This window comes from Piliocolobus tephrosceles, chromosome 19 (assembly GCF_002776525.5).
Source record: "Piliocolobus tephrosceles isolate RC106 chromosome 19, ASM277652v3, whole genome shotgun sequence".
Lineage (NCBI taxonomy): Eukaryota > Metazoa > Chordata > Mammalia > Primates > Cercopithecidae > Piliocolobus > Piliocolobus tephrosceles.
The window spans coordinates 4,013,955-4,029,534 of NC_045452.1; the positions used below are offsets into that span (position 1 = coordinate 4,013,955).

A 15,580-nucleotide genomic window follows, 5' to 3' on the forward strand; every position below is an offset into this window, starting at 1 on the left:
CTTGCAGCCCACGAGGTGACCCAGCAGTTCAACAAACTGCTAAGGACCTGAAAATAGCACTTAAGCCTGGGCCACTTGCTGGGCCTGCATCCACTCCAGGGTCACGCCCTGAGTCCTAGCACTGCGGACGCACCCCACCGTCCCTGGGGAGAAGCGCTGGGCTGGGAGGGGCCTGGAGCCTTGTCTAGGGTATCACTTTTGCAAATTCATTTTGTTCAGCAGCACAGGATGGCTGCTCAGGCTCCTGGCCTGGGTTGGCATTAGTGTGGCTCTACTGGAGCGGGCGCAGAGCTTTGGGAGTTCCCCACTTCTGGTCGTGTTTTGGCTTGTAGAGCTTGGCTGCCTTCTTGTTCTGGGTGATCCCGAGCTTGGTCTACTTGAAGGATTCCTCATGGACCTGTGGAAGATATCCCGGTCCTGCTTCTTGTCCTCAGCTGGTGTGGCTGTAGCGATGCACTTACTCCTTCCCCGGCTTGCACAGGTACTGCTGCAGCATGTGGTGCATGACCCTGTGCTCCCCGTACCAAATGCTCTGCCATGCTGCCCCAGGGACTGAATGTCCGGACAGACAGCACTGGTGTTCTCCCTCAGGAGGTAGGAGAGAGGCCACCATGGTGGACGATTGTGGTGTGAAGTCCACGTTTACCACATTGTCAGTACTTGGGGCGCCAATGAAGGCCAGGGACCTCAGGCACTTTCCCTTGGTCACTTAGCTGATGGCATCCTTCAGGTTCAGCTTGTGGAAGACATTGAGGATCCCATCTGGAGACTTCTGGGCCAGCCTTCTCATGAGGACTCTGCTGAGGAAATTCCTGTCAAAGTGGGACCACATCTCTCTGAGATAATTGTACCTGATATGCCTGGATATGTCCTTGATGGTCAAGAGGATGTGGTCGAAGGCATGGCAGTGCAGCTTCTCATGGAGCTTGGGCTCCCGATGTTCATTCCTCTTCACCTTCAGTCACTGCACCAGGGGCTTGATGGTCAAGCCCCAGAAGATGACCTTGAAAATGATGATGTTGGTGGTGACAAACAGGTTATTTTCCTTGACCTTGTTTCCATTCAGAAGCATGACCAGGATGAAGCCATGGCCCCAGGCAGGCCTCTATAGGACATGACCACCTGGTCTATGATCTCCAGCCACACCGTCCAATAGCAGTCCAGGAGCCAGGACTGGATGACACTGATGGCCTTGGTACATGAAGGTGAAGGGCAGTGCAGGAGGAGAAAGGCCCTGTTCCACATCCAGATGAGCAGGTTCATGGCTAAGATGCCCAGGGACATGAAGATGGGATTGGTGCCACTGGCCAGCATCTTAATGGTGTAGCACATGGTGGTGGTCAACTGCTCCTAGATGTTGGCCTTCACATACTTATGGCAGCAGATGCCACAGAAGATGATGGCCAGGATGGCCTCCAGCAACAGCTTCTCAGATATCAGGATGGACAGGTAGGAGATGACGAACATGAAACCAGGCTCAATGATGTGCATGTGCTTGGTGAGGTGGGTCACCAGTGACGGCAGAAAGACAAAGACCTCCCCCCAGAATGCCCCCCAGGCTCACCACAAAGAAGGAGACTTCCACAGAATCCACGCTGGTCACGTCACCACCTAGTGTCACAAAAGGTTGAAACACATTGTACAGAAACACAATGACAGAGTCATTCAGTAGCTACTCCCTGAAGATGATGATGACATGAACCTCCTCAAACACAACCAGGACAGCTGCTGGGTCAACAGTGGTGATCAGGCTGCCGAACAGGAGGCAGTCCAGCAGCCTTATCTGCAGGTTGCCCATGAGCCTACTAAGGGAGATGCCATAGAGGGACAGGATGGTGGTGGCTGCATTCCACATGGTGCTGATGACCTTGTGCAGCAGGATAGTGCCCAGGTTGCCAAAGAAGAGCCGGTTGGGGATGAAGTGGCTGGTGTCTAGCATGATGGGGAATGTCAGCATGAAGGATGCTATGTGTTTGGCCACCCAGATGGGCTGCCCAGCACCAGGCCCAGGACGATGAGCAGGGTGCTCTGAGGGACCATGCTGGTGACCTTGTGGGACAGGTAGAACCAGTCCTGGCCAGGCTGGCCTCAAGGATGCAGAGCACAATCATATATAGGTCTTGGACACTGGCCTGTTCAAAGGCGACCACCTGGGAGCCCTGGCTCACATTATGCACACTACTGTGCTCCTCCTTGACACCCCCTCACCCATAGCAGCCACCCCAGCACCGGCGCCAGTGCCATCAGCAGCCCCCAGCAGCAACATCACTGCTGTGTCTCAATGCCAGCCTGGGACACGCATGTTGTGGGGAGTCCCAGCTGTGCTTGACTGATGCACCCTGCTGGGGCTGCTGAACTCAGAACCCAATGAGGAGCCCAGTGGGCTTTGGGGCTGTTGCTGATGGCAGTCCCCTTGTTTTTTAATCACACGTCCCTTTTATAAGTACACACAGGTAAAATATCATCGAAGTAAGATATTCTTAAAACTTTTTTTAGTTCAAAGTTCATCTTCTGTATCACTTTTGGCTTAAAGTCATCAGCACCTTCATTTTTCCACATTGTTTTCTGTTCCATCAAGAGAAAGGGACAACAAACTACCACCCGTGAGCCAGATGTGGTCCTCCACTCGGTTTTGCAAATAAAGTTTTGTTGGGGCCGGGCGCCGTGGCTCATGCCTGTAATCCCAGCACTTTGGGAGGCCGAGGCGGACGGATCTCAGGGTCAGGAGATCGAGACCATCCTGGCTAATAAGGTGAAACCCCATCTCTACTAAAAATATTAAAAAAAAAAAAAATTAGCCGGGCGTGGTGGCGGGCACCTGTAGTCCCAGCTACTCGGGAGGCTGAGGCAAGAGAATGGCGTGAACCCGGGAGGTGGAGGTTGCAGTGAGCCGAGATTGCGCCACTGCATTCCAGCCTGGGCAACAGAGCGAGACTCCGTCTCAAAAAAAAAAAAAAAAAGTTTTGTTGGAGCATAGTTACAACCCTACAACTGCTTTCAGGCCCTGATGGCGGAGTTGAGTGGTTGCAGCTGAGCCTGTGTAGCTTACAAACCAAAAATACTCCCTATCTGGCTCTTTGCACAAAACATTTGGTGGCCCCTGATGGAGAAGCACAGAAAGTGAAGCATTTCTTGCAAGTGCGTCCACTCATCCCGGGAATGTTTTGTTTTGTTTTTGAGATGGGGTCTTGTTGCTCAGGCTGGAATGCAATGGCACAATCCTAGCTTTCTGCAGCTTGGAACTCCTGGGTTCAAACGATCCTCCCACTTCAGCCTCTGAGTAGCTGGGACTACAGACACAACCATGTCCAGGTAATTTTTAAGTTATTATTATTATTTTTTGTAGAGATGGGGGTCTCACCATCTTGTCCAGGCTGGTCTCCAACTCCTGGGCTTCAGTAATCCTCTTGCCTTAGCCTCCCAAAGCTGTGGGTTATAAGTTGTGAGCCACTGTGCCCAGCCTAGTATGGTTTTTAAGTCCCATTTTAATTTTTTTTTTTTTTTTTTTGGAGGCGGAGTCTCGCTCTGTCTCCCAGGCTGGAGTGCAGTGGCGTGATCTTGACTCAGTGCAAGCTCCGCCTCCCGGATTAATGCCGTTCTCCTGCCTCAGACTCCCGAGTAGCTGGGACTACAGGCACCCACCACCATGCCTGGCTAATTTTTTGCATTTGCAGTAGAGACAGGGTTTCACCATGTTAGCCAGGATGGTCTCGACCTCCTGACCTCGTGATCTGCACGCCTCGGCCTCCCAAAGTTCTGGGATTACAGGCCTGAGCCACCGCGCCCGGCTTAAGTTTTTAAGTACTTGGTTGTTGCTTTGCAAGAAAACCTGGGCTTCTGGGCCTCTCTGCGGGGATGAGTATGTGTCTGCCTTGCCAGCGTTGCACAGGCATTCTGCCGCCCTGTTCCCAGCCTTCCTGTGTGCACAATAGCTTTTCGATTCAAAGCTGAATCACAGTCGAATCTTTTTGAAGACATTTAAAATAGCACCTACACTCCACATGTGAAGTAGCAACCGTGCCCAAAACGTAATTGAAGTGACAGTGCTGTGAACTGCTGCGACTCGGTCTGTATGGGACCAGGCGGGACAGCCACGTCACCGTTGTGATTAGAAGACCCGCCGAAATTTCAGGTACATGAAAATGTGGGCAACCGAGATGTGTGTCTTTACATTGATAAAATACTGCAGTGATCCTCCCTTGGGTTATAAGCACGTGGGGTTAAATCAGGACAGTGCGTGTGAAGCCTGAGCCATGCAGGGGACTCACTTGGCGCTCAGTAAATGTTGTTGAGGTGAATTTGGTGGAGGGATGGTGACATTGCTCCCCTGACAAACCCACTTGAGATAAAGCAGGAGAGAAGTCTTGTAGGCAAATCCCGTGGAGAAAAGGTCCAGCTGCTGGGAGGCTGGTGTGTGGGAGTTGTGGGGAGAAGGTCTCTGGGTATTGTCTGTGGGATGGGCCCCAGAGCTCAGCTGCCATCTCTTTGTCTTTTAAGCCTGGCCAAGATAAATGTCTTCTGTTTGAAAAGGATGATTTTCAGAGGGACAAAACATCCTTCTTGGTTCTAAAGGCCCCTTGGGATCAGGAGGAAGGCATGAGTGTGAAAGGATGGGGGCGGGCGATTTTCACATTTGGATGATGTAGAATGCATCGTGAAAGGGTGGCTGCAAGTGGTTTTGCTTAGAATGGCCACCTGGAAGGAGCCTTAGGATCTTCCAAGTGACCGGGGCCTTGAGGGGATTCACACAGCCTCCTGGTTCCAGTTATGTATGTGTTCTTGAGTCAGATGGGCCAGGGCCTATATCCACAGTGACTCCAGCATCATGGCCAGGCCTGAGTCCTGTCTCTGCAGAGGGACAACATGGAGGCCAAGCCAGGGATTTGTATCCCTGCATCAGACAGCCAATGTCGCGACCTTGAAGTGAACAGTAAGCCAGCTAATGAAGGGGTCTGGGGGGGACCTGGACTGTAAAAAGAGGTAGGGCACTGGGTCAACCGTGCATCCCCTAGGTCCCGTCATTCCCTTTGGCACAGGGAGGTTCCTCTCCTGGGGGCAGGAGGCTTGCACCCTGCCCCTGCTTCTGCCCACTACTCTGCCTGGTTGTTATAGCCACTTGGCACAGCCTCGCTGCAGCTGTGGCCTCATGGGAAACTCAAAGGTTCAGGAGGATCCAGAAACCAAGACTCTTAGGACATGGAATTTGGCAATGCCCTGGTTAAAACCACCCAGAGGGAGAAATCTTTACAAAGATCTCCTAAGACTGCAAATGGCAAAATGTTTCCTAGTCTCCAACCTCCCTTTCCCAGCACTCAAGGGAAGACAAGAGATGTTAGTATCTGATCCAGGGCCACATTGCCTTTGAAATCCTGTGATTTATAAGATCCAGTAGCCAGGCACAGTGGCTCACCCCTGTAACTCCAGTACTTTGGGAGGCTGAGGCAGGTGAATCACAAGGCCAGGAGATCAAGACCATCCTGGCTAACACGGTAAAACCCCGTCTCAACTAAAAAATAGAAGAAGAACATTAGCTGGGCATGGTGGTGGGCGCCTGTAGTCCCAGCTACTTGGGAGGCTGAGGCAGGAAAATGGTGTGAACTTGGGAGGCGGAGCTTGCAGTGAGCCGAGATCGCACCACTGCACTCCAGCCTGGGCGACAGAGTGAGACTCCGTCTCAAAAAAAAAAAGATAGGAATGTGGGACAGCACTCTGGGGACTCCATGAGACAAGGCAAAGGGTTATCAGGTGGTAGATGAGGATGCTTTTCTTCCCTCTCCCAATACGGCTTGCCTACTGCAGACACCTGTCCACCGTGAGGACCCACTTGTCAGTCCTGGTCAATCGCATGATCATGTCTCTGGACTTGCCCTGTGATGCTGGACAGGGGCTGACAGCCGGGATCTGGGAGCAGTACCTTCAGGATAACACAGGAAGGTTTAGCCGGGCTTGGTCTGCAGTGGTGCAGAGGCTGCAAAGGAGGGGTGGTTTTGTTATCTGAGAAATAAGCCCACCTACTTGTGGGAACTCCGGATGACTTGCTTGGATTCTGCATATGCAAATTGAAGATCTCCTACTCTTCTTGAGAATTCCAAGACCCACAACTCGCTTTTGCCCATGAGTGTGGAGATTGAAAGGGATGGAAAACATGCTCGCCTGTGATGAGTAAAGAGAAAGTCAGTGAGTAAGCATTTATTATGAAGCATCATTTGTATCACTCCTGCACAAGGTGCTGAGACATGGCCCGAGCCAGAAGGAATTTACAGTCCAGTCAAAACTACCTAGAAGTATGAGAGCAGCTGAGTTAGAGGGAGGCAGCTGAACCAAGAAAACCTTGTCTAGCACTGTTTGAGACTTTTATTTCATCTGTCTTGGCACCTGAGGTTCTCCCATTAGATAATTCACCTGGAATGCTTTCTAATATTTTCTTACAAGAATACAAATGTTCCTGGAAGGAAAATGTTTATGCTTGAAAAGAGTCTCATAATCGAATAGGTTGGGGAAGTTTAAGTTAAACAGGTATCCTGCAGGACATCTGAGAGCCTTGGCTATTCTGATATGCTTGTCACTCTCAGGAAATTGAAAGCATGTGGGAGAGCGTATGGAACACTCCTTCACATGCATTTGGTCATAGAAACCTTTATTGGAAAATACCTGCCAGGGCTAGGGAAAAGCAGAACTGACTTTGAGAAGCATGGTTTATCTCTGCCAAAAACAAAATCTAGGAGGAGGTACCTGTTTCCTCCACACTGGGTAAATCTGGTGGCCCAATCTGCAGTGCACCTTCCCACCCAGGTGTGTTCTGGGGAAGGCTGAGCTGGTTGGGTGTATCAAGAGTTGATTCCTTCAGATGGCTGAGTGCTATTCCATAAGATGGATGTAGCACAGTTTAACTGTTCACTTGCTGATGGATGGCTGAGTTATTTCTAGGTTTTTGGCTATTACTATTAAAGCTGTAATGAACATTCATGTACGGTTGTTTGTATGAGCATAAATTGTCTTTCCTCAGGGGTAAATGAGTCAGAATGTAATTGCTAGGTCATACAGTAGTTACATGTTCAGTCTTATAAGAAACTGCCAAGCATCAACAGTAGCACACGCCGTTAGTCCCAGCTGCTCCAGAGGCTGAGGCGAGAGGATCACTTGAGCCCAGGAATTTGGGCAACATAGGGAGACCCTGTCTCTAAAGAGGAAAAAGAGACTGCCACACTTTTGCAGTGGCTGTGGCATTTTATATGCCCACCAGGAATATATGAGTGATCCACTCTTACATCTTCACCAGAGTTTTGTCTTGTCACTTTTTTATTTTAGCCACTCTGATGTGCGTAAATTATATTTAATTGTGGTTTTAATTTGCATTTCCCAAGTGGCTGGTGAAGTTGAAGATCTTTTCATGTGGTTATTTTTCCATCGCGTATCATCTCTGGTGAAATGTCTGCTCGCGTCTTTCGCCCATCTTCTAACTGGATTGTTTGATTTTTTTGTGTGGAGTTTGCAAGTTCCTTATATGCTCAAGATAACAGTCCTTTGTTCATATATGTTGTTTGCAAATAATTTCTCTTGGTCTGTAACTTGTCATCTTTTTAACAAGGTCTTTTGCAGAACAAATTTTTAAATTTTGATGAAACTTAGCTTAGCAATTTTTCCTTTTTTAGACCATGTTTTTGGTGTCCAGTCTAAGAAAATTTTGCCTGGTCCTAGCTCCTGAAGATCTTGTCCTACATTTTATCCTACAGGGAGGCACCTGCAGCTGGGCTGGCTTTCCAGCCATTTTAAGCCTCAGGGAATCTTGGTTTCTTCAGGCCAGCTGTGCTGGGGTGAGGTGCCTGAGCCCGTGGGGAGCCCAACATGGGCAGGGGGCTGACCCGAGGCTAACTGGTGCTGGAACAGCCTGAGGATGATAACAACCAAGGACAGAGACAAAACAGAGTTTCCATTTTCCATCTGAATGTCCCTCCAGCCACTGAGAAAGTCAATTTCCATTATTACGAATCTAGCTGCACAGAGGGGGGCCTGGCCCCAGTCAGGGCTCCTCAGCCACTGGCTGCCTCCAGTCTTGGGACTTTGCTCCTTATGAGACCCCAGACAGGTGCTCCCTACTCTGCATTCTCTGCCCTATTTCTCCCCAGCACAAACGCCATCTCCTACACCACATCACTCACTTGTCTATTGAGTTGATTTACGTCTCCCCCAAACACGAGTTCTCTGAGCCTGGCTGTGCCTACCTTACCCCTGCTGTGTTCAATGAGCAGGAAGTGCTCCCCTGTCTGACCAGGGTCCCCTGAGAAGTGGGCTCACCTGGCTGGTCTGGGGTCTCACTTTCTTCAACCGCTCTGACCAGGAGCCCTGGTACCCAGTACCCCTTCCCTTCAGAGCTGCTCTGTGCCCCCGGGCCCTCACAGCCTTCCTGTCTCCTGTGGGTGCCCTGGCCAGGCCTGGTAGGTCATCCTAACCGTGGGCTACTCTGTCCTCAGAGTGGACATGGGGCATCTGATGGCTCCAGCTCTGCGATACAGGCCACAGAAGTCACCCAGCCCCTCTCTGGCTCCTGTCCTTGCCTCATGTAAGCATTCTCCCTGAAGCCCGTGGTCTCCACAGACTCGTTTCTGATTGGTCCCCACACGTGCTGTGCTATTGCTGATCGGGAAATGGGGTCAGGGTCAACTCTGGCCTCTTGTGAGCTGGAGTGAGCTTATCCGCAGGGGCTCTGAGCAGGGCCAATGTGAGACCACGAACCCCATGGTGACGGCCCAGGTGTGGCCCTTGGTGTGGCTGTCCCTGTTGATGTGTCAGGAAGGAGAGTCGAGGGAGAGCCCCCTCTGAGAGATGTGACTGTCACTGTGCCGTGTCACTAACCAGTGGACATTGCAAGTAGACAGTGACTTGTTTCCTCTACCTCCCGGGAAGTCCCCACATTCTAGTTGGCTGAAGCTTGGTTTTGGACCTTCGTGTTGGGGAATGGGTGCTTGCTGGGATCCAGTGGCCTCTTTTTGGGACATCTGGGTCTGGTTTGCTTGTTACCAGCGAGTGTCGGTGTCCTCAGGAGAATACTGGCCGGGGGCCAGCCCCCTCTTCCCACCGCTGCCTCAGTGAGTATGAGGGGTGAAGAGCCCTTCCTCAGGCCTGGCTGGGCATGCTTTCTTGGTGCCTTGGCAGGCCCCATCAGGGGTCAGGTCAGATGGAAGAGTCACCCGCTCATCTCAGTAGGAGCTCCTAGCCCTCACCCAAAGCCCTAAGCAGCCACCTCCCCTCCTATTTCCTCCCCTCCCCCAAGGCCCCTCCATACCCACCTGGGCTATTTTGGGCTCTGGCTTTGGCTGTAGAGGAAGCCACAGATGCCCCTCCCCCATCTGATTTAGAGCAAATCCCTCAGTCCTGGGCAGAGCCTGGGTGGCCCTGGTGCCTCCTTGCTGGTCAGTGTCCCCTCTGTGAGGTGGGCCATGGCTGCCCTGTGCCTCAGGGTCACTGCGAGGGTCGATGAGGTACTGTGATGTTCCCAGTGTGACCCAGGGATGACAGCTGGGGTTCTGTCAGATGGGTATTTCAGTTCGATCTTATGCTAAGTCGGGGGAGACGCCCCTGCTGCCCCAGACGCTCCCTGGGCAGAGCTCCAACTTCGGGGACTTGAGGACAGGTGGGTGCATTGGTGTCTACCTGTTGTCCTCCAGCTTGTGAGCTTCTCCAGGGCAGGTGGTCCTGGTCTTGCACCAGCACCTGGCCCACAGCTGCGCTCACTGAAGGTTTGCTGAATGAGTGTGTGAGTGAATGAATGAAGGACTGAGGAGCTGTGGAAAGAGGCTGGGGGTGGGTCACGCAGCAGCTCACCATGTGGACCTGGGCAGGTCACTTCCCCTCCCGTGGAGCCTCAGTTCTCTCTTTGGTGAAATGGGCACATGAGCACCTGCCCCTGCTCTGCTTTGTGGACTCCAAGGATCCTCCTGCTTCTGCCCATCTCCTACACTGAGTCGATGTAGACTGAGGAGCGCAGGTCCCCAACCCCACAGAGCCACAAGGGGATTGGTGTGTTCAGCACTGTCTCCTGGCCATGCCTAGCACAGCCTCAGGAGGGAAGGGTGGCCTCAGGTCAGGGGCCTGGGCACCCACTATCTGTGTTGCCCTGAACACCTGTAGGACCTGGGTGGGCTCAGCCTCCTCAGTCTGGCCTCAGCAAAGAGGGGTAGCCCTGGATAGACCCGGGGTCAGACTGGGCACTTACCATCTGTGCATCCCTGAGCAGGTGTAGAACCCAGCCAGACCAAACGCTGTCTCTACCTGAGCAGAGACCATGCAGGAAAGACTAGGTGGGGTTGGGCCTTGCTCTCTCACCCTGCACCTCCCTCTTGGAGAATGGCTGGAGCCCCAGACCCCGGGAACCTCACAGAGAAAATCCCGATGGAGGACCTAGTTTTCCATCTGAGACCCAGGATCCAATAGAGAGGTGTTTCCCAAAAATAATGCCCGCCAAAGACAGCCAGTGATTTTCCGTTCCACACACTTGAGAAAATCTCCATGTTCTGGGGCTGCCAGGCAGTCACCTGTGCAGGTGTCAAAGAGCCCAAATCTGATCAATACTAAGGGATTGGGTAAAACACATCCCCACTGTTAGTTGTGAGGAGATGCCTGGCCTCAGCATTGACACCACCAACTTCTCTCCAGCAAAGGCTTTGTTGAATCTCATAGAAATGATGGAGCTCCTATTACCCTTCTTGCTGTGGTTCCTGGGGAGCTCAGAGCCTATCTTTGGCAAGTGTCCTGAGCCTCCTGCAAGCCTTTTGTGTATGTTTCTTTCTTGGCTTCCTCCAATTTTTCTTACACCTGTGAACCTGCTGTCAGGCGAAGAATCGAGGTGGGCCCCAGATTTAACAGCTGGTGAATTTGAAGGTGCTGGAGTATTCTGGACAGTCCAGCTCTCAAGGGTGGTGAGTTGGGCAGAGAGGGAGGAGGTCATGCCAGGGGTGAGGGCCATGGGCAGAGGAGCTACAGGCCCAGAGCGTTACTTTCAGGCTGTAGAAAAAAGAGGTCGTGGGTGGGAAGAACGTCCTTACTAGGGCAAGGACAGAGGGCGTATCTGAAGGCCCAGCCAGGGACTGCTCCATCCAGAAAGGAGGCAGGGAGTGGTGGTGGGGGGTGTGGGGGAGGGCATGCTGCAGCAGGGAAGTGGAGGAGGGAGAGGGCAGAGGGACTGGTCTTCAGTGATCAGATTGCTCCTTTCCTGGCCTGTTTCTCCAGCAGATGCCCCTGGGAGGCTGGGAGCTTCTCCTATAAGCTACTTTCACACTGAGTGTCAAGATTCCCCCATCCCCCACTGGGAACCTGGGGGAAGTGTCAAATTATATGAAAGGTAAGAAATGAAGACAGGGAACAGAATTTCTGATTAACACTGCGGATATTTATTGAGGGTTTATTGGGTGCAGGGAGAAGGGCTGGATGCCTTGGGGTGGGAGGGGAGACCCCTGCCCTGGGATCCTGCAGCTCCGGGCTGCTGTGGGTGGGGTCAGGGGCCTAAGAACGTAGCTGCTGGGGAACCTCCACCAGTCGGTTGTCAGGTTCAGGTAGCTGCTAACCACATACCTGTGGTTGTTGTGTTTGGAGGCTGTAGCAGTCTCCACACCCAGGTTGATGGTGGTACCCTCTGCCTTCCAGGCCACCATCACGGCTTCGGGGTAGAAGTCACTCATGAGATGCATCTTGCTGACTTGGAGCTCCTCAGAGTGACCAAAGGGGCGGCCTTGGGCTGACCCGTGTGGACAGAGGAGGGGGGCAAGAGAGGCAGAGGGAGCACTAGGGTGTCGTGGAGCCCCCTCTCTGTCTAAAGTCTCTGTGAGGTTCACGGCACGGCTGCCCAATCCACCCGGGGCTGCCTCTTCCCTCCTCATTTCCCTCCTTTTCACTCAAGACCTCTGCAGAACAGCGAGCCCTGCAACATCCTAGGAGCTCTTCCCAAGTCACCTTTTCTAGGAGCCCTGGCCCAGCCCTCCTCTGCAGCCTCAGTTTCCCTGTGTGTACCCAGGGCAGACTGTGCTCCCTCCTCCCTGGTCTCTGGAGTCTGAGATTGGAATCTGGGTTCCCTGCCCAGCCCACAGGACTATCCTGGCAGGGTGTGGAAAGGCCCAAGCCTGGTGGGGCCTGGAGCTTCCTGTCCCCTGGGGCACCGGTCTCTGCCCCAGCCCATCCCATTCAGCTTTCGTGGTGAAGGGTGGGCTCCACCCAGACAAGCTCCGGGACTCCTCCACGGCTCTTCCCCTCCCTTGTCCCCACCACCCCGGCCGCAGGATCCTTCACCTCCACTGTAGTGCTGGGGCTGCTCTGCCGGACCACGGGACACAGCAGCCCCCATGTCCACCTCCACAGACTCTGACAACTCTGGACTTCAGCTGGCTGCCATGAAGTCCTCTGCACCCCCCCATTCACTCTCCTCTCATCACCTCCTGAGTCTAACGTGCCCTTTGAGGAAGGTGGGAGACCAACCCACGGACAGTGAGTCATCAGGCCCCAGAGCTGAAGAGGCTCCAGGGACAGATATGTCTCTGCCCTAAGGGACCTGTTCCTCTCCAATGACTATTGTGGGAGGGCTGGGCTCTGGCCACCTTGCCCAGTCTCACCCGTGTTCTTTCTCTGTCCCTGTGTCCTCATGACCCAGCAGAGGCCAGAGAGCTGCAGCCTAGACCCAGAGCCCTCTCTGTACCTGTATTAGTGTCCCCTTACAGTGACCCCTTTGTCCCCAGGCCCCCGTGTGGCCTTCCCAGGCTGGATGGGCATCCAGCCATCAGTCTAGACCCTGCGGTCCTGGGGAGTGTCTCTAATGCTGCCACAGTGCCCCTCGTCAGAACTGGCCTCTGCCCCCAACCTCGGACGCCTGCCCTGAAAAAGGCAAAGGAACCCCGACCCTGCTTAAACCCAGCCCAGGCCCCAGGACCAGGCTGCATCTGGCTGTTGGAACCTGGAACTCCTCTGCTGGTTACCTCAAGGCTAATCCACTACCCCCAGGTCCCATGGAGAAAGGTAGGGATCAGTGCTTAAGGCTGGGAGGGCAGAGGAGAAGTCCCAGAGAGAGAAAACAGACTTTCCAGAGACAACAGGGTGGAACAAGCTGGGGAAGGTTGTAAGAGTCACTTACCTAGAATAATGGGCTGGTTCCCACTGCTAAACACATGCCCAGTGACTGAGGCTTGGATCCAAATTCCTGGGGCCAGCACAGGCGCCAGGCCAAAGCGGGAACCTGCTGGGCATGATGGGCACAGGGCTGCAGTGGGCATTGCTGGGACCTAGGCACAGTGCCTGTGGGTGGCCAAACCCCCAGAGGTGTCCCTGTGTCTGTCCCCTGTCTGAGGCAGGTGCCACCCACAGCCTTGGAGTCACCCCCAAGTATTTGTCCCCTCTCTCTGAAGCTGTTGGTGCTGGTGGCAATGCTGGGCCCAGTAGGTCCCAACAACTCCCTGAGTAACACGTCCCCTAAGGTGGCTGTGCTGTGTGGCAGAGGAGTCCTGAGCTGGCTCGGATCTGCCCAAGCTCACCTGGCCTCATTTTAAGGGCCTCTGAGTCCTTCCTTCCCCTCCCTCCCTCCTTTCCTTCCTTCCTTCATTTCTTCCTTCTCTTTCTTTCTTTCCTCTCCTTTCTTTCGACAGAGTCACTCTGTCCAGGCTGGAGTGCAGTGTTGTGATCTTGGCCCACTGCAACTTCCACCTCCCAGCTTCAAATGATTCTCCTGTCTCAGTCTCCCAAGTAGTTGAGATTACAGGCACAGCACACTCCACCATGCCTGGATAACTTTTTTGTTTATTTGTTTAGCAGAGATAGGGTTTCACTATGTTAGCCAGGCTGGTCTCAAACTCTTGACCTCAAGTGAACCACCTGCCTCAGCCTCCCAAAGTGCTGGGATTACAGGTGTGAGCCACTGCACCGGGCCTGCCCTTTACATTTTTGCTATAATTTTAGAATCAGCTTGTCACATTTTACCAATCAAACCTATTGGAATTTTGGATGTTAAATTGGCTCACAATGAAGTTAAAAACCAATTAAGGATGAATCCATTGCCAAATCCAAGATCTTGAAAATGTAATTCCATGCTTTTTCTTGAAAGTTTTATAGTTTTAGTGCTTATGCTTAGGGCTTTGACCTATTGTGAGTTAATATTTGTATATGGTGTGATGTAGGTGTCCAAATTCATTCTTTTGCATGTAGATATCCAGTTCTCCCAGCACCATTTTTCAAAGAAATGATTGTTTTCCCCACTGAATGGTCTTGTACCTAAGTTGTTACTCAGCTCGGTGAAAACATGCTGTCACTGATAAGGCTGGTAAGGTTTTGTCTTGGAGTTGGGACCTGGGAATAGTACTTTCTCCTCATGCAGCTTCCTGACTCACACTGTTTCTGCCCTTGACCCATGCCTTTGTGCATTCTCCATTAAGGTCATGATTCAGCCTCCTTCCCTTTCTCCTCCTCTTCAGGGTTAGTTTTCCATTATGAGATAAAAAGCCTGAGCCTTCAGTCTTATTTGATTAGAAACCAGTGTGCAGAGCCCTGACTGGGAAATGCTGTTAGGGCTGGAGAAATCAGGCTTCAGCTTCCTGAGGGAGGGCAGCGCATCTGTCTAAGAAGAGAGAAAGAAATGTGAGCAGGAGGGTGAGGAGGTCACACTGCGAGGAGCGGGAGGTTGGTTAGGAAACCACTCCTTGGTTCAGCTTCTGAGGTGGTATATGTCTACTGTGTGTGTAGAAAGGGCCGCTGGCCTCCTCGTCTCCCAGGCATGTTCTCCAGGTCCACAGTTCAATCGGGTGAAAGTCTGTGTGGACTGTAGTTGCTATAGTGAGAGCACTCATGGTCCTCAGAGCAGGCGCAGGGGTGGTCATATAAATAACTAGGGGCTCAACCTCTCTCCTTGCCTTCCCTCTTCTTGCCTATTTTTCAAGTTTCTGATTAAGCCTCTTTGCACTTAGGAGCTCCCAGGGAGCCAAGGGACACCCTCCAGCTCGGATCTGGATGCGGCCCATGCCACAGGAGTCTGCTTTTTCTAAATTTTGCTTTTGAATTGTATCTGTTGTGGGCTACTTCTTCTCTCTGTGATTTTTGGGGCTCTGTACTGGCAGCCCTGACCAATGTCATACTTGTTTCACCCGTTGCCTAAGATCAGGGATCCCTTGACAAGCACATAAGAAGGATGATAGCTGCCCTCTATTTAGTGCCAGTCTCTTCATTTAATCTCCAGCTGGGGTTTTACTTACACTTTCTCCAGCTCTCACAATGGTACAGCATGGTAGGAGTTCTATTATTTATTTATTTGTTTGGCCAGGTGCAGTGACTCACACATGCAATCCCAGCACTTTGGGAGGCCGAGGCGGGCGGATCACGAGGTCAGGAGATCGAGACCATCCTGGCCAACACGGTGAAACCCCGTCTGTACTAAAAATACAAAAATTAGCTGGGCGTGGTGGCATGTGCCTGTAATCCCAGCTACTTGGGAGGCTGAGGCAGGAGAATCGCTTGAACCCAGGAGGCAAAGGTTGCAGTGAGCCGAGATCACGCCACTGCATTCCAGTCTGGTGACAGAGCAAGACTCCATGTCAAAAAAAAAAAAAAAAAAAAA

At 52.4% G+C, this 15,580-nt stretch overlaps 1 pseudogene; it reads right to left on the reverse strand.

Moving 5' to 3' along the window:
* Nucleotides 1-271: 271 nt before the first annotated feature.
* On the reverse strand, nt 272-12,334 carry LOC111525488 (annotated as a pseudogene).
* Between the last annotated feature and the right edge of the window lie 3,246 nt (nt 12,335-15,580).